The sequence below is a fragment of the Heterodontus francisci genome, chromosome 1 (assembly GCF_036365525.1).
Source record: "Heterodontus francisci isolate sHetFra1 chromosome 1, sHetFra1.hap1, whole genome shotgun sequence".
Taxonomy (NCBI): Eukaryota; Metazoa; Chordata; class Chondrichthyes; order Heterodontiformes; family Heterodontidae; genus Heterodontus; species Heterodontus francisci.
Window position 1 is genome coordinate 255979605 of NC_090371.1, and position 19264 is coordinate 255998868.

At 40.4% G+C, this 19264-nt stretch overlaps 1 protein-coding gene across 12 annotated transcripts in view; it reads left to right on the forward strand.

The window, feature by feature from the left end:
* rnf150a (ring finger protein 150a) overlaps positions 1–19264 on the forward strand; it is a 155694-nt gene that overhangs the window by 86127 nt on the left and 50303 nt on the right. The window lies entirely within an intron of this gene.

The window sequence follows — 19264 nt, forward strand, 5'->3', positions numbered from 1 at the left end:
AAAATAATAATGCTGCCCTGGAGATTTTTTTAGTAAGATCTCTCCTTTGTTTGATTGATATCAAGTTTCTTGCTTCTTTCTTAAGTATGCCATGGCAGCTTCCTTATTACACGTGGTTACTGTATTCTAATGCAAATTCGTTGAAAACTTAAGCTACTTCTGAGAAAATTTATTGTAAAAGGAGCGATCTTTATCTGCATTACCTGTTAGGCCTGTTGCAATGTTAAATGAGTCAGTGATTTCTCTTGTAGTCTACTTCACAAAATTTAAAACACATGGTCTGATTTGTTTTCAGACCTTTTACTTTTAAGGACTGGCCCCTCTTCTGGCTTTGCCCAAGTGGGCTAAGTAGCTGAGCAGTTTGTTCATGGGACAGCGAGGCACCTGGTCTATCAACTGTGTTACGGTTCACTTGTGCTCACGAGGCTATGAAGTGATCAGCATGGGTACCTAGCTGCTCAAACATTTTATACTCGTACTTTGAGCCTATTTCCAGGAATCTGTCCATTAACCTTAAATGCAAATTGTTCATAGTCTATTATGCCTTTGCTTTCCAGCCACATCTGTCATATGCCTTTGAGGTGAATATCCATTTTTCAGATTCTTTCTTACTTTCTGACTGAATACTTCAGAGGGTAAATAGTAAGCCACGAGAATAGCACACTTTACCATATTATAGTCTATACTACCTGCAGAATTGACTTGAGTAAACACTGCAAACACTTTTCAGTATAAAACTATCAATATCACCTCCTGTTTTAAAAGTTAAAATTTGATTTAATAAAATGATTGTACCAAATTCAAGGGGTTCAAATGACATCATTAGACCCTGGCATCTGGATATTTATGAGGTGCCTCCACTGGCCACTTGCCCCATGACCAGAATTGGCAGTTAAAATAAGAGCTCAACAGGTAGCACCTTACTACCATTTGAACCTCCACCCCCACCTGCACTATTCACATTGGATAGGCAGGGCTAAAATTGGGGCTTCTGTCCTTTATCATAGTTGACACATGTTGCTCTGTATCTAACTGTATGATAGCAAAACTTGAGGATGTGACAGTAAATACCCCCCTGTGAACTGCACTAGATATTCATGCTTTCGCTTTGCCCAGGCCTCAGCCAGTTGCTGCTGAAACTCACATTCATACCGTTGTCATGTCCAGACTGGTCTGATAATCTCAGGGCGGGTCTCCCTTCCTGAATGTTCCTGTAAATTTAAACTCGTCCAAAATTCAGCTGCTTATTTCCTGTTCTGCTCAACAATCACTCCTGTCCTTGCTGACCTACAATGGCTTCCGGTCCCCCAAAGCCTCATGTTTAAAATTCTTGTGTTCAAATCTTTTCTTGGCCTTGTCTCATCCTCTAACTGTAATCTTCTCCAGCCCTGCAACTCTCCCACATTGCTCCATTTATTCAACTCTAGCCCTGTGTGTACTTTCCCCTCTTCACCCCAACATCTAAACTGCATCCTCTGGAATTCTCTCCAAAATACTTCCACTGCTGTACCTTCCTTTCTTTATTAAAACCCACCTCTTCAATCAAATTTTTGGTTGCCTTCATTGGCTCAGTGTTAATTTTTGTCTGATTATGTCTTTAAAATCAGCCTTGCTTTAGTGATATCTTTTATTCCAAAGTATGCATGCCGTTCTAAGGATTCAGGACGAGGCTGGCTCAATTTGTCATTCACACTTTTCAGCTTTGATTCTAACGTATGTTTCGGTTCAATGATCAATTTTAAAACATAGAAAATGCAAATTTTACTTAAAGATTGTAATCCGGTCTTTTAAAAATATAAACATATCCATTTTAAGATGTCAATTGGTACAGTTTATGAACATGTGCTTTTTTATGCTTGAGCGCTGGTTTTCCACTACTAATTTGTGTATGCTATTGTATGAAGTACTTATAAGCCAGATATAGCAAAGAATGCAAATAATGAGAGTTTTGGAAAATCTTAAATGTGGAGTTAGCCTTCAAATATTTGTCCTCATTTTTCAACTTCCAAATATTAATAGAATATTGTTATCCCAAAGGATCCAGTTATGTTGATGTCAGATTACCACACTTAAAGATCATGTGTAAAATTGAAATTTGTTTTTTTTGCACAGGGGCTGACTGGGAAAGACGCACCACCAAATTAAATGAGATTGATTTCTAAGTTGAGCCATTTTATCAGCTTTTGTGACTTTGGCTAACTGATCAAAACTGATATTTTGTTTACAGAGAATACATTTATATTACTGGTATTTTTTTCCCTGTTTCGTCCAATTGCCATCCTGTGGCCTCTCCGAATGTCCTCAAATTAATTTCACACAGGATCCTTACAGCCAGATTGACCAGAACCACCTGACCAACCAGACACTGGCGGCAGTAGCGATATTGGATAGGGTAAAAATAAAGAGGAGGTACTTAAAAGGTTGGCAGCACTTAAAATAGAACATTATCTTAATCTATTTTCCAATATTTTAATGTGTATATTTGAAAAAAACGATTATTCTAGCTGCACCCAAAATAATTGCTATATAGCATAGGTTTGAAGTTTATATTATGATACTACTGGCAGGGTACAGAGCAGTTAGTGCAAAGCAGTTTTCAAATGGCCCAGAAATGGGTCTTCAAATTATATCAACAGCATCCGAATTATCCCAAAAGTTAACAGCATAAGTTAGTCATAGCTTGAAATATGCATTACCACTGTGTGATAATTCCTTGTGCTAGTGAACACTGAGTTGCCTGTGGAGGAAATGGACCCTCCTTTCATAACTTGATTGAAAAGGAGACCATAGGTGCTGGATGAGCAGGAAGTGTGAACCAAATGTCTTCCCTCAGCTTTGGAGAATGCATTATGTTGCATAAAGTTGTGAAAGTTGGCATTTTAGACCCATACAATTCAGTGCAGCACAGCATGAAGATACTGCACTCCACTGCACACAATCTAACCTGTTCCTATGGTTCCTTTGCCACTGCTTTTTTCTTTTTGCATGTGGGAAAGTTCCATGTCTCACACAGATAATGTTTATCTTTCATTATTGATGGACCAGCTGGTCTTTTCCTGTTCATCATTTTAATATCTTTGTAAGTAGATTAACTAACAAATTAAGAATTAAATAAAGAGGAGAAATCATCTCTACAAATCTTGCAGAGAGAAAGAAGAAAGGATTCACTGGGACGAATATAAGAGCATACAGAAATCCATAAAAATGTTGATGAGGCGTAGACAAAAACAGGAAACACAAGGCTTCAGGTCGAAGATAAGCATGAGTTAGCAAATATTCTGAATGATTGCTTCCTCAATGTATTCGTTGTAGAAGACATAAGCATCATGTCCTTCCCCCAAATAAATTACCAAAGCAGATTCAAGACTTTGATATTAATAAAATGGAGGTTGCAGACAACCTCAAAGGGCTTAAAACAAATAAATGCCCATAGTTAACTGTCATTACAACTGTGAACTGACAACAACTTCTGGCATCCCACAGAAACCCAGAAGTTGCTGTCAGTGATTCACTGCTCCCCACAGGGCACGCCATTGAAGCCTCTGCAGACGGGGAATCTTTACAAATGACTCGAATTGATGGGAACTTCCTCGTTATCGCTGTAAAAAAAAAAATCCAAAAAAATTGTGCCTTGTTGAGTGAGGTATAACTTGTTTTTTAAGAGCATACTAAGCCATTTCTGTTGTTTCTATTGCTGATCTTGAGAAATAAATTTCATATTTGTGGAATGTCCAAATTTGACATTGATAAAATTCTAAAAGGTATTAATATAAATTTTTAAAAATTTGTCTATAATATCTTAGTTCTGACTTTATTCCCGTGTGTCTGAACCAGTCTTTATTTTGCTCTCTGTGAAATTTATAAAAAATAAATGATAATCAGTACATTTTACTTCCTGGTTGGCCGTCTGAGAATTCTTTGTTGTGATTGGCTGCTTAGTCTGCTCGATGGCCATTAATTGGCCACTTAAGGGCCTCATTTGGCCTCTGGCATAAGGCCGTTGTCGGCCTATCCCACCGCTGAGAGGAATGCTGGGCAATGGGGAAGCTACGGACCCTTTGCCCCTCCACACCCCACCCCTGCCATCTGTCGCGATACTCCGAGCGCCGCCCCCCCCCCCCCCCCCCCCCCCACCCCACCGCCTTCAACCCTGCCTCGGGGGCCCATAAAATCCCGGCCTATATATTAGACACAGAAGGAAAAGTTACGTTTTCAAATAAGTGGATAAGAAGCCTTGAATAGATCAAATGTGGATTCAGTTTTAGAGCCACTAGGGCAGCTCTGTTTAGATATTCTTTATCTGGTAAATGACTGTACTATACATGCAGTAAGTCACCTGGTTTGGTCCCCAATTGAGTGCGAAGCACTATTTTGCCTTAGTTCCAGGAATCACCAAGAAGAAGGCTGGAAAAAATGGTAGGGGAGAGAAATAGAGCAGTTTGCCAATTCAAAATTCTTACTGGCTGGAAAAAAGGGACATGTCTGGGACCTGCAAGAAGCAAAGATGATGTATTATTTCAAAAGGAAATTGCATGGGCACTTGTAAACAAATTTGCAGGGAAATGGGGATAGAATGGGGAAATGGGACTGACTGGATTGTTCTACAGAGAGCTGGTATGGACTTGATGGACTGAATGGCTTCCTTCTGTGTTGTAAATGACTTTATGACGCTTTACTCTAACCATACTAGCCATTGTAAGTATTGCGTACAGGAGGACTAAAGTATAGGAACAATGCACCTTGAAATACACTTAGCACAAACAAATCAAATCCTGTGAAATGCAGAAATGGCCTCATAAGTCTTAAATATGACTTTCTGAATGTCAAATGCTCAATCTCCAGTTTTGTGCTTTTTCCCACTGTTCCAAACTGACCAGCAAATGTCTTTCAATTCAGTTCATAGAATGGTTACAGCACTGAAGGAGGCCATTCAGCCAATTGAGTCCATGCCTGCACTGTGCAAGAGCAACTCAGCTAGTCCCAATCCCGTGCACTTTCCCCATAACCCTGCAATTTTTTTATCATGTACAATTGTGCGGCACAGTGGCGCAGTGGTTAGCACCGCAGCCTCACCGCTCCAGGGACCCGGGTTCAATTCTGGGTATTGCCTGTGCGGAGTTTGCAAGTTCTCCCTGTGACCGCGTGGGTTTTTGCCGGGTGCTCCGGTTTCCTCCCACTGCCAAAGACTTGCAGGTGATAGGTAAATTGACCATTGTAAATTGCCCCTAGTGTAGGTAGGTGGTAGGGAATATGGGACTACTGTAGGGTTAGTATAAATGGGTGGTTCTTGGTCGGCACAGACTCGGTGGGCCGAAGGGCCTGTTTAATAAATAAAGGGCCTCTAAATAAATAAATTCCCATTTGAAAGCCACAATTGAATCTGCCTGCACCACATTCTCAAGCAGTGCATTCCAGATCCTAACCGCTCGGTGCGTACAAAAAAAAATGTTTTCTCATGTCGCCTTTGGTTTTATTGCCAGTCACTTTAAACTTGTCTCCTCTGGTTCTCGATCCCTTTGCCAAAGGGGACAGTTTCTCTCTGCCTAGGCCCCTCATGATTTTGAGCACCTCTATCAAATCGTCTCTCAATCTTCTCTAAGGAGAACAGCCCCAACTTCTCCAATCTATACGCTTAACTGAAGTCTCTCATCCTTGGAACCATTCTCGTAAACCATTTCTGCCCTCTCTCTAAAGCCTTCATATTCTTCCTAAAGCGCTTTGCCCAGAATTGGACACAATACTCCAGTTGAGGCTGAACCAATGTTCTATGTTTTTATGAACTTACTTGCTGAAGCACAGGATTCCATATGCCTTTTTAATCACTTTCTCAACCTGCCATGCCACCTTCAACGATTTGTGCACATATACCGCACCCCCTCCCCCCCCAGCTATCTCTGTTCCTACACCCCCTTTAGAGTTGTACCGTTTAGTTTATATTGCCTCTCCACATTCTTCCTGCCAACATGCATTAAATTTTATCTGCCATGTGTCTGCCCATTCCACCAACCTGCCGTCTTGAAGTCTATCACTATCCTCCTCACAATTCACAATACTTACAAGTTTTGTGTCATCTGCAAATTTTGAAATTTTGCCCTGTACACCCAAGTCTAGGTCATTTAAGAATCAAGAAAAGCAGTGGTCCTAGTACCAACACCACTGTGTATCTTCCTCCAGTCCAAAAAAACCCATTTACCACAACTGTTTCCTGTCACTTAGCCAGCTTCATATCCATGCCACCACTGTCCCTTTTATTCCATAGGCCTCAACTTTGCTCACAGGGCCTATTATCAGCATTATAGCAAGAAGGCAATGTCTTTGGAAGAGGGAACCAGAGAAGGCTGGGAGGAAATTAGTTGAAGCAGGCATAGTGTTACGAACAAGGTGGGAAGAGTACACTGTCTTTTTTAGTCACTAAAATAAAAGCAAAATACTGCGGATGCTGGAAATCTGAAATAAAAACAAGAAATGCTGGAATCACTCAGCAGGTCTGGCAGCATCTGTGGAAAGAGAAGCAGAGTTAACGTTTCGGGTCAGTGACCCTTCTTCGGAACTGACAAATATTAGAAAAGTCACAGATTATAAGCAAGTGAGGTGGGGGTGGGGCAAGAGATAACAAAGGAGAAGGCGTAGATTGGACCAGGCCACATAGCTGACCAAAAGGTCACGGAGCAAAGGCAAACAATATGTTAATGGTGTGTTGAAAGACAAAGCATTAGTACGGATTAGGTGTAAATACACTGAATATTGAACAGCAGCAAGTGCAAACCTGAAAAAAAGACTGATTTGGTCAATCTACTCTTTATCCCAGAATAAAATACACCAACCAGGTTTCTTTAATAAACAACAAAACTATAAGTTTATCAAACAAGACTTATCCAGTAATGAAGCAAAGCATTAATACACAGATTGAAATATGAAAGTGCCCTTTTTAAATTCCCCCACACATACACTCACACACTTTGAAAACAATACAGGAATTCTCTCTACAGAAGTCTGTTACAAAAAAAGACAAAAAAAATACTTTGGCCAAATACTTGCTAATTCTTGAACAAAAAAATGAGAAGATATGAAGGAAGTCAGTTGTCCCTTTTGGTCTGGCATCAAGGTATATGGATATGAGTCACTGGGATCTTTTCTAAAGCAGTTCTTTTCAGGTGGCGTTGAGAATTAATCTGTCAGGTTTTTCCAGCATCTCAGGAGAGATGCAGCACCAGGGATTTTAGCTCTTCCACACTGGATCTTTGCAGGGTTTCTTCAAAGAGGTAGCGAAAGAGGTGAGCTGAGGGGTTTCTTTTTCCTTGGCAAGCAAAACACCAACTGTCTTCAGAACAGTTCACATCTCAAATGACTTGAAAACAATATTCAAACCTCAAACAAAAAGTCAACCTCTTGACCTCCATAAACCTTGACATGTGGCTTCTCTGTAAACATCTTCCCTAGGTCACCAAGGTTTCTGTTGTTTACGGAGCCCAAAGCACATGATTTCCAGCAGCGGTTGATTTCAAACAACATCTCAGTATCCTTTCAGTGAACTATCACCAACAAAGCCAAATCCAGCATTTATGAAATCATCAGCCTTCTAATGAATCCATCTCCACAATTTAAATGAGTCCTCAAAAAAATACTTTAAAAATATAGAAGCATCTTCATAACAATAGAAAATGCTGAACATTACACTTACACTTGATCATTTAAGTCCATTTAACTGCTCCAGTTCAAGTTAATCTGCTATTATCTTATTTTTGATGAGGTAACAGAGAGGGTTGATGAGGGTAATGTGGCTGATATGGTGTATATGGACTTCCAAAAGGCATTTGATAAAGTGTCACATAATACATAGAAACATAGAAAATAGAGCAGGAGTAGGCCCTTCGAGCCTGTTCTGCCATTCATTATGATCATGGCTGATCATCCAACTCGGTAATCTGTTCCTGCTTTTGCCCCATACCCTTTGATCCCTTTAGACCCAAGAGCTATATCTAACTCCTTCTTGAAAACATACAGTGTTTTGGCCTCAACTGCTTTCTGTGGTGTTTTGCTTGCCAAGGAAAAAGAAACCCCTCAGCTCACCTCTTTCTCTACCTCTTTGAAGAAACCCTGCAAAGATCCAGTGTGGGAGAGCTAAAATCCTTGGTGCTGCATCTCTCCTGAGATGCTGGAAAAACCTGCCAGATTAATTCTCAACACCACCTGAAAAGAACTGCTTTAGAAAAGATCCCAGTGACTCGTATCCGTATACCCAGATGCCAGACCAAAAGGGACAACTGACTTCCTTCCGTATCGTCTCATTTTTTCTTTAGGAATTAGCAAGTATTTGGCCAAAGTATTTTTTTTTTGTCATTTTTTTGTAACAGACCTCTGTAGAGAGAATTTCTATATTGTTTTCAAAGTGTGTGTGAGTGTATGTGTGAGGGATTTAAAAAGGGCACTTTCATATTTCAATGTATGTATTAATGCTCTGCTTCGTTCCTGGATAAGTCTTGTTTGATAAACTTATAGTTTTGTTGTTTATTAAAGAAACCTGGTTGGTGTATTTTATTCTGGGATAAAGAGTAGATTGACCAAATCAGTAACTGGGTAAACATTTTTTGGAATATATGTTGTGACCTGCGGAGACGTGGGACTAAAAAAGACAGTGTACTCCTCCCACCTCATTCATAACACTATGCCTCCTTCCACTAATTTCCTCCCAGCCTTCTCTGGTTCCCTCTTCCAAAGACATTGCCTTCTTGCTATAATGCTGATTAATAGACAGTGGCCCCCCTTCAGAAGGTCACCCAAGTGACTGTACTTCATGTGTAAGTCTAAATATTGAGTTTTGGCAGACTATTCAATTTTATTGGATAGCACAGTTGTGCCCAGTGCTTTCCTTACTTGATGTTCATACACCAACCAGGGACATCAAAGCAGTTCTCAGTGAGTGTGTGAGTAGCTTGGGTCTGACGCTTAGTGTATTCAGAGCAAATTACGTAGTTCCTTTTAATCAGGTGAACCTCTTAAAGTATGATCCCCATCTTTGGGATACTGATGCATCAAACTTATTTTGCACACTGAACTTTCATTTACTCCATTTTACCACTTCCTTTTTTTCCTCAACCTTGTTTTGATCTGTAGGAAAAGTCGATTTAGAAATAGTTACTGTTGATGTAATTGGAATTTTCATCCCTTAAACTGTACAAATAATTCAGATACCAAGAAGAGAACAGAACCAGAAGCTTTCCTTATTATAGTTAGGAATCGACCACATAGCACAGTTAGGAGTTCTTAAGTAAGTTCTATCTTACCTTAGAGACATGGTAATGAAGAATTGATATAATAAATTATGTTCAACTAGTTACTATATGTAGCTACATTTATTGTGCAACATGATTGTGCAATTATTAATGTAATTTTATAAGCTTTAATAAATCTAATTTCAGGCTTGAGATGACAGTTCTGGAGAAAAGAAGCCTATAAATGGTGTTTTAATCTTTTTTTACAACTTAAACTGAACCTATTATCAACATATTGTGACAACATCTGGCATCTGTAATTAGTAGTGCATCCTTTCCTCTGATAACCATGCTGGAGCTCGGTAATGTTTTTCTTGTTTTTATCAAGTGGGCACAGACTTAGTTAGACATTGGCATATTTCTTCTTGCATCTTTTTTGTCTCTTTTTGGATATTTCTACAGTTCCTTAATACTTAATTTTCTTGTGCAACTTGGTAATGTTGGTGTGCTTTATTGGTGGATTGCTTGATGTATTTACTTTTCACATTCACTTCAACATCAGTTTTAGTTTTTTTTTAATTAATAAAATAAGGGGGAAAAAAAGCACAATTTGTAGGCTTAAATAAGAGCTAAATACTGTGGATGCTGGAACTCTGAAATGAGAACAGAAAGTGCTGGAAATATGCCAGATCTGCTGAGTATTTCTGGCACTTTCTGTTACCATTTACAAGCTTACTTTCCCCATATCTCAAAAAAGGTCAATAATTCAGACAGCATTGAAACTTACTGTACTTGCACAGGACAGCTGCGCAGTGAAGTCACCTGTAAACTATATTCATTTTTCATGGAAATTAGGTAACAAGTTTCATTGTATACGAATATTGTTTCTTCTAAGGCTCCCCCTGCCCTAGCCTTGAACTTGTTTCCTTCTCTTGTTTCTCTCCTATCTCCCCTCATGCCCTCTCCAAGCTCATTTTGTCCATGAGACCCACCTTCTACTCTCTTGACCCTATTCCCACTAAACTATTGACCACCCAACTTCCCTTCCTGGTCCCATGTTAGCTGATATTGTGAATGGTTCTCTTTCCTTAGGTTTTGTCCCACTCTCCTTCAAATTTGCTGGCATCACCTCTCTCCTCAAAAAACCTTCCCTTGACCCCTCTGTTGCAAACCACTGCCTCATCTCCAACTTCCTTTCCCTCTCAAGTCCTTGATCATGTTGTCGCCTATCAAATTCATGTCCATCTTCCAGGAACTCAATGTTTGAATCCCTCCAATCAGGTTTCCGCCCCTGACAGTACTGAAACAGCTCTTATCAAAGTCACAAATGATATCCTATGTGACTGTGACAAAGGTAAACTAACTGTCCTCATCCTTCTCAATCTGTCTGCACCCTATGATACAATTGATCACACAATCCTCCTCCACTGTTGTCCAGCTGGATGGGCTGCACTTGCTTGGTTTCATTCTTAGCTATCTAATTATAGCCAGAGAATCACCATCAGTGGCTTGTCTTCCTATACCTGCACAGCTACCTCTGGTGCCCCCCAAGGATCTATCCTTGGCCCTCTCCTATTTCTCATCTACATGCTGCCCCTCAGCGACATCTCCTGAAACAGGTCAGTTTCCACAAATATGTTGACAACGCACAGATCTACCTCACCACCACCTCTCTCGAAGCCTCCATTGGCTCTAAATAGTCTGACTATTTATTTGACATTCAGCACTAGGTCCCCACCACAGACTCTGCTGCCTCGCCACCAATTCCATTCTGCACCCGGTAACTGTCTGAGGCGGAACCAGACTCTTTGCAACCTCACTTTCATATTTGACCCCGAGATAACTTTCAATCACATATCTGTGCCGTCACTAAGATCATCTGTTCTCACCTTCATAACATCAGTCATCTTTGCTGTTGCCTCAGCTCTTCTGCTGAAACCCTCATCCATGCCTTTGCTACCTCAAAACTTGACAATTCTAATACATTCCCGGCTGACCTTCCACAATCCACCCTCTATAAGCATGAGGTCATCCAAAACTCTTCTGCCATCTCCTGACTTGCACCAAATGCTATTCATCTATCACCCCCTATGTTTGCTGACCTACTCTGTCTCCCATTTAAATAGCGTCAGTTTTAAAATTCTCATCCTTGTTTTCAAATCCTCTATGGCCTGGCTGCTCCCTATTTCTGTAATTTCCTCCAGTCTTACCACACTCCGAGATATCTGCACTCCTGTAATTCCGGCCTCTTGAGCATCCTCAGTTTTATTTGCTCCTCCATTGGTGGCCGTGCTTTCAGCTGCCTAAGACCCAAGCTCAAGAATTCCCCCCCTAAACCTTTCAGTCTCTATACCTTGCTTTTCTCCTTTAGGACACACCTTGACCAAGCTTTTGGCCATCTGCCCATATATCTCCTTATGTGACTCGGTGTCATATTTTGTTTTTCTAATGTTCCTTGGGATGTTTTATTACATTAAAGGGACTATATAAATACAGGTTCTTGTGTTAATAAATATGTTTGGTTCTTTACCCAACTAGCATGGATAACATTTGGATTGTTTTAAATTACTGTACATTTTGGCATGACATCAGAAAAGATTTCAGGGATGGAAATTAAGACACAAACCTCAAATGGTCTAATATTACAGTGAAATGAAATGGTGTAATGTTACACTAACAACTTTGAGCTACAATGACATAGGTTAGAAGCAATAATACCAGTGCTTGCATACACTGTTGAAACAAAAATGTTGTACAAGCCCTCTGATATCAAATATATTTGATTAGCATTAGATATCAGAATGGCATACACTTCAAATTTACATTGTACTGCAGAATATTGTAAACCGCTGGCAGATTTTTGAAAATACTTTTTACTCCTCAGCTTGGCTAGTATTAAAACTAATAGCTACATATTCAATGACCAAATAAATAATTACATATACAACATGGTGATTTGTTACTCTTTATGAAATATTTTCGATTTTTGAATTCATTCTTTGCAGCAAATCCATTTGTCACTTTGAGCATCAAGTGCCAACATTTAACAATCATAGAAGCCCAGAATGAAGCTCCCACTATCTAATCAGAATGAAGTGTTTTCAAAACCAACTCCTGCAAAAGTAAGAATTCTTCCCCCTCCCAGATTAGCCACTTTTGCAGCTTTTCTGAGCCAGATTGCCAATTTTAGCTGCATCTTGGGCAGCTTGAATTGTAGTCACATGCCCACCACAAGCTGGGTTATAACTAGCAGAAAGAGGAGAAATGCTGGTTCCACAGGTAAAACGACAATCATCAGTATCGCACCAAATTATTTCATTATGTGACGTCGAGCAGATCTGCTAATCATAAACCCAGCAGACCTTCAAATGAGATTATGTAGTTCATGTCTTTACCAAAGCAAATCAAATGTGTTGGGTATCCAATTTCATCTTTTGTATTTTAGTTGTAAACTGTAAATTAATCTATTCATTAAAGATCAGGAATAGAATGACAACCCTGGATGTAAAGAAGAAGCTGAATCTGAAAAGTATTTATCACTTTTTTGTACACTGTTCATATAAATACAGTTGCATATGATGGAGGCTCTGGTGCTAAGACGATTTGCCCAGTATATCTGTTGGACACTTTATATTTCTAACTGTAAAGCCCATAAATTTCCCCTTTGTTGACCATACCTGAACTATCCTGTACTAATCAGGTGTATGGGAGGCACAGTTGGAACATAGTGCTCTATCATTCTGATTCACTCATGCTTTTCTCTGGTGCAACATACACCATAGTTGTTGTGTAATGTGTTCTGCATGATTCTCACACTGATGGGACATGGCAAAGAACTATTAGCTCCTCATTTGTATTTCCATATGCTGCTGTCTGCAAAGATCAGTTAGCTGCGCACAGTTTCGTTTCAGCTGCATTTTCCATGTGGCTCCATAACTGGCAAGTAATATAGGTAATTGAATCTTAACGAGGTGCAAATTGCTCACTGAGCACAAGTTTTGCTCGGAATTGCTGGTGTGCTTAACATGATGTAAGCACAACTTTAATATAGAGCATACAGCACAGAAACGAACCATTCGTCCCAATCAGTTCATGTCGGCTTTTATGCTCCAATTGAACCTTCTCCCATCCTCCTTCATCTAACTCTATCAGCATAACATCCTATTCCCTTCTCCTTCATATACTTACCCTTAAATGCATCTATATCATTCGCTTTAACCGCTCCCTGTGATAGTGAGTTCCACATGCTCACCACTCTCTGGGTAAAGAAGTTTCTTCTAAATTCCTTATTTGATTTCTTGGTGACTTATAATGATGGCCTCACGTTTTGCTCTTCCCTGCAAGTGGAAACATCTCTCTATGCTAGTTTTATTTTGTTTTACTCTGTTTGCTAATGTTGGCAGTGATGATATAGCATTGCTTTAAACTTCATGGTGTGACCTTTACTTAGAGGAAAATAAACTCCATATTGTGCCGCTGATGGGGTGGGGAGGGAACCGAAAGCATTGCCATTTTGATAGTTACAATGTAAACTTAGATATAGAATTGGATAAGATGAGTAGTAGTGTTTTTTTTTCAAATGAGTAAAATTTGCAAATAGTAATGAGTCACCACAACAATTTCAATTAGATGGTTGCAACTTTTTACCGCTGCATCCTTTTATTTATTCATTCATGGGAAGTGGGCATCAGTGGCAAGGCCAGCATGTACACCCTTGGGAAAGTGGTGGTGAACCGCAGCAGTCCTTGTGGTGAAGGCGCTCCCACAGTGCTGTTAGGTAGGGAGTTGACCCAGTGACGATGAAGGAATGGTGATATATTTCCAAGTCAGAATGATGTATGTCTTGGAAGAGAGCTTGGAGCTGGTGGTGTTCCCGTGCTCCTGCTGCCTTTGTCCTACTAGGTGGAACTTGCTACCACAGGCAATGGTTAAGTATACTTTTCTTTCTAACCCAGTCAGATAGGAATTTCATAACTTTCTATCTTTTGCAAGGCAAATTGGAGTCTCTCCTGCCCCTATCCTTACCCATAGCTTTGTATGGGAAGATTTGGGGAAACACATGGATGCAATAGAATCTGAGGAGCCATGGGATAAAATAAAATATGCCATCCTCGCCATATCCTGCAGTAAATGGTTAATTAAGAGTAACCAATTTAAAAGTCTCCACCTGTCCTGTGCTGCATAACATACTATTGGAATCCTTAAACTGCTCCTGTGTTATACTGGTGTTACGACCGAGGTGGGAGGAGTGCACTGTCTTTTCTAATTCCATTGCTGCACAGGTCACAACATATATTTAAATGTTTACCCAGTTACCGATGTGGTCAATCATATGCTCTACTCTTTATCCCAGTATAACCTACACCAACCAGGTTTCTTTAATAAACAACAAAATTATCTGTTTATTATAAAACAAGACTTATCCAGTAACGAAGCAAAGCATTAACACACATATTAAAATATGGAAGTTCCCTTTTAAAAGCCCCCACACAAACTCACACACACACACTGAAACAAATATAGAAATTCTCTCTGCAGAGGTCTGTTACAAGAAAAAGACAGAAAAAGAATACTTTGGCCAAATACTTGCTAATTCTTGAAGAAAAAAAGAAGATACAGAAAGATGTCCGTTGTCCCTTTTGGTGTGGTCTCCGGGTATACGGTGATGGGTCACAGGGATCTTTTCTGGAGCAGTTCTTTTCATGTGGCGTTGAGAATTAATCTGGCAGGTTTTTCCAGGAGAAATGTGGCAATAGGGGTTTCAGCTAGCACACACTTAAATCACAGGGTTTTTCCAAAGATAGGAGGAAAGAAGAGCTGACACACTGGACTTCTCAGGGTTTCTTAGAGAGGTGCAGGAAAGATGAGCTGGGGGGTGTCTTTTTCCTTGGCAGGCAAAATACCAACTGTCTTTAAAACAGTTCACACCACAACTGAACTGAAAACAATCCAAACCCCAAAACAGAAAGTCAGCCTCCTGACCTCCGTAACTCTTTACATGTGGCTTCTCTATAAACATCTCCCCTTAGTTCAAGGTTCCTGTTGTTTATTTATCTTAAGGCAGGTGATTTCCAGTAGAGGCTGTTTTTAGCACTCCTTGATTCTTCCAGTAAGTGTTTTCAGTCGTGTCCTTTCAGTGACCCCAGTGAAAAAAACTAAAGTCCAGCATTTCTTCAGGCTTCCAAATGAATCCATTTCCACAATTTAAATATGAGTCCTTAAAGACATTTTTTAAAAATAGAAGCCCCTCATAACATGGATACTTATCCTGCAATTTTGTGAAAACCCATATTTGGGATTATCGAGGAACTCCATTGCCTTGTTGGACACCCAGTCACAAAGTGCCAATATGGCCTAATTTAATTAACCACTGCTCAGTGATGGATGCTTACTCAAGTCAAGAGCGATTTCTTCAGACAGGGACTTCCTTCTTGGAGTAAGAAACGAAAGACCCCATGAACATAAAAGACGCACCTTTCTCTTATAGTGCTCGGAAGGTGAACCTTGATTCATGAACAGTGGAACATAGGTTCAAAAAAACCTTTGCAGTAAGCCCCTCTCCCATTCACTGCCCTCAGAACTGTCATAAATCTCACTGATTATATACTTGGTGTTTTAGTACTTGTCCTCATTATTTGTAGGAACATCGAACATAGAACAACCATAAAAATATGACACTTCAAGACAGCTCCTCTTACGGGACCTTGTACATTCGTGCTTTCACACTGTCCCACAGTTTTCTTTGTTGACGGAAGTAAATGAACACAAATAAAACTTCAAAGACTTGCTGAGTATTTCCAGCATTTTCTGTCTTTAGTTGAAATTTTAAATATTTACTGATTCCCAGAGATTATCAAATGAAATCCCGCGTATTTATTATGTAACATAATTTGCATTACTCATCCCACTGGCTTATAAACATATTTTTGCATTAACTCTTTCCACTGATCTGTACTGAGAACCATTCAAATGCATTTATCTTGATGTCTGCTAGTACAAGGCATTGATCACAGATGAGAATTAAAAAGTGAATAATCAAGAGCATACATTTTGTGAAATAATCTTTGGGAATCGGTAAATATTTAAAATTTCAAAGGAACGCAGAAAATGATGGAAATACACAGGTCTGGCAGCAAATGTGGAGAGAGAAACAGAGTTAACGTTTCAGGTCGGTGACCTTTCATCTAAACTGGGAAAAGTTTGAAATAAGAACTCGGAGCAGGAGTAGGCAATTCAGCCCCTCAAGGTTGCTCTGCCATTCAATACGATCATGGCTGATCTCATCTTGGCCTCAACTCCACTTTCCTGCCCGATCTCCATAACCCTTCAACCCATTTCTAATTAAAAATCGGTCTATCTCCTCCTTAAATTAGCCAATGTCCCGGTATCCACCGCACTCTGTGGTAGTGAATTCCACAAATTCACGACCCTTTGAGAAAGTAATTTCTCCTCATCTCTGTTTTAAATCTGCTACCCTTTATCCTAAAACTATGACCTCTCATTCTAGATTGCCCCACAAGAGGAAACATCCTCTCTATATCTACTTTGTCAGTACCCTTAATCATCTTGTATACCTCAATTAGATCTCCTCTCATTCTTCTAAACCCTCTTAGGGCGGCACAGTGGCGCAGTGGTTAGCACCGCAGCCTCACAGCTCCAGCAACCCAGGTTCAGTTCTGGGTATTGCCTGTGCGGAGTTTGCAAGTTCTCCCTGTGACCGCGTGGGTTTCCGCCGGGTGCTCCGGTTTCCTCCCACAGCCAAAGACTTGCAGGTTGATAGGTAAATTGGCCATTGTAAATTGCCCCTAGTGTAGGTAGATGGTGGGGATGTGGTAGGGAATATGGGGTTAATGTAGGATTAGTATAAAATGGGTGGTTGTTGGTCAGCACAGACTCGGTAGGCCGAAGGGCCTGTTTCAGTGCTGTATCTCTAAACAAAATAAATAAATAAACTCCAGAGAGTAAAGGCCTAAACTGCTCAATCTCTCTTCTTAAGACAAGCCCCCATCTCTGGAATCAATCTAGTGAACCTCCTCTGAACAGCCTCCAATGCAACTACATCCTTTCTCAAGTAAGGGGACCAAAACTGTACGCAGTGCAATGGGTTTTAAGCAAGTGAAAGGGGGGAGAGTGGGCAAAAGAGATAAAGGGAAGGTCTGTGATAGGGTGGGAGGGCAGGAGAGATTAAATGACAAAAGGGTTCACGGTGCAAGTCCAAAGGGAGTGGTAATGGGACAAGTAAGTAAACAAAAGATGTGTTGAGTGGAGGTGAATGGCAGAATGATAAACAGCTGCTATCTGAAAGCAAAAAAAGAGAGAAACAAGTGAGAAAACCAGCAAAGGAAAAGAAAACAAAATGGGAGAATAAGTTAAGAAGGCTGTAAGGTGCCCAGTTGAAAGAGAAGGTGCTGTTCCTTAAGCTTACGTTGAGCTTCATTTGAACACTGCAGGAGGCCAAGGACAGGAAGGTCAGAATGGGAGCATGTTGGAGAATTAAAATGACAGGCCTTGGCATTCTGGTCCATCTAGGGAGAAGGGGACTGACATGTGCTCAGGGATGTGCTGTACCATGCCCACCACCACCCCCCAGCTTGTTTTGTGAGGAGCAATCGTGTCTCCTTCATATCCACTGACCCGTATGTGGATGGCAGTATGAATCTCCAGCTACCAGGGAAACGCTGCCTCTGCTTTTCTTTCTTATATATTGCTTTTCCAGTGTTGGATGCTGGAGCTGCTTGTTGGATCCCAGTGTCCAATGTTCAAGTGTTCCGATGTCGTCAGAGGGGCATCTAGGGCCAAATACAGAAAGGAGGACTGTGTATGGCAGTGCTCTGAAAGTTCTCGCAATAGAACAGCCAAGAAAAAGTGAAGTTTTGAGCCACGGAAAAGTAATATATTGAAATTTTAAAAAATATACACTTCCATGGGCTTGCTGGCCTGCCTCTTTCTCCTGCTGTGATCCAACGCAGTGCATTTTCTTTGGCTTCCACTCTGGTGGAAGCCAGAGAGTCTGTCTCCAATGTGGTAATGTCCCCAGGGCCCAAATTACAGCTGGGGTTGAAGAGGCCATCTCAAGGTCAGGTGGAAGTGCATGCCTGCCTGATTTCCACCAGCTGAGCCAGACCATAAAGTTTAAACCGGTGTTCTCACTTAACCTGTCTTTATCTCAAGCTGCTGATACAAACTTATTCTGGTGTTCTGATTTAGAATTTATCCACCAATGTTGCAGTGATGCTGAAAAAAGCCCTTGCTAAATCTTCATGCCCACAAACGGGGAAAACTAGCAAGCATGAAATAAAAGTGGAAGCAAAACTAAGTTGCCTGAACATTGAGGTAGATTTTCAGGGTCCATAGGCTGCATCTGGTCTGAAGTGGAATCTTGGAATTTCTTAAAATGAAAAACAAAAAACATTACAACCTTGTGGGCCATATCCTCAGTAAAATCTAATAATCAGGTTATTTTATTCCAAACTTAGTCAAATCACAAATTAATACAAAAACATCTTACATTTATATCGTGTTTTTAATGTAGAAAAGGTCCTGAGACACTTGATTTAGATATAAGGAATAAGCAATGCTAAGCCAAAGAATGAAAGATTAGGAGGATTTATCAAAAGCTTGGCCAAAGAGATGGTGTTTTAGCAGGATGTTGAGGGAAGAGAAGGAGATAGGGAGGTTCTTGGAAGGAATTCCAGAGCATGGAGTCTAGGCAACTTAAAGCATGGCCTCCAACAGGGAGGCAAAAGGAGCAGGTGGAATGAACCAGAGGGTGGAGTTAGAGCAGGGTTGTCCAACCTTTTCGCGTGGGGTGGGGGGAGCACATTACAATTTTTATCTTACGTGGGGCAATACGTGAGACTGTTTCAGAAAGATAAAGGCATTAAAATTTATCCTACTAATAATCAAAACAACTACAAAGATGCATTTTTGTGAAGAAGCTTTAAATGAGAAGACAAATTTATGGACTTATTTTCTGGTCACTATGTTGGACGCTGAATTAGTAAGATACCTAGAATTACTTTACTTGCACAAGTAGTCAATGTTTGCCTGCC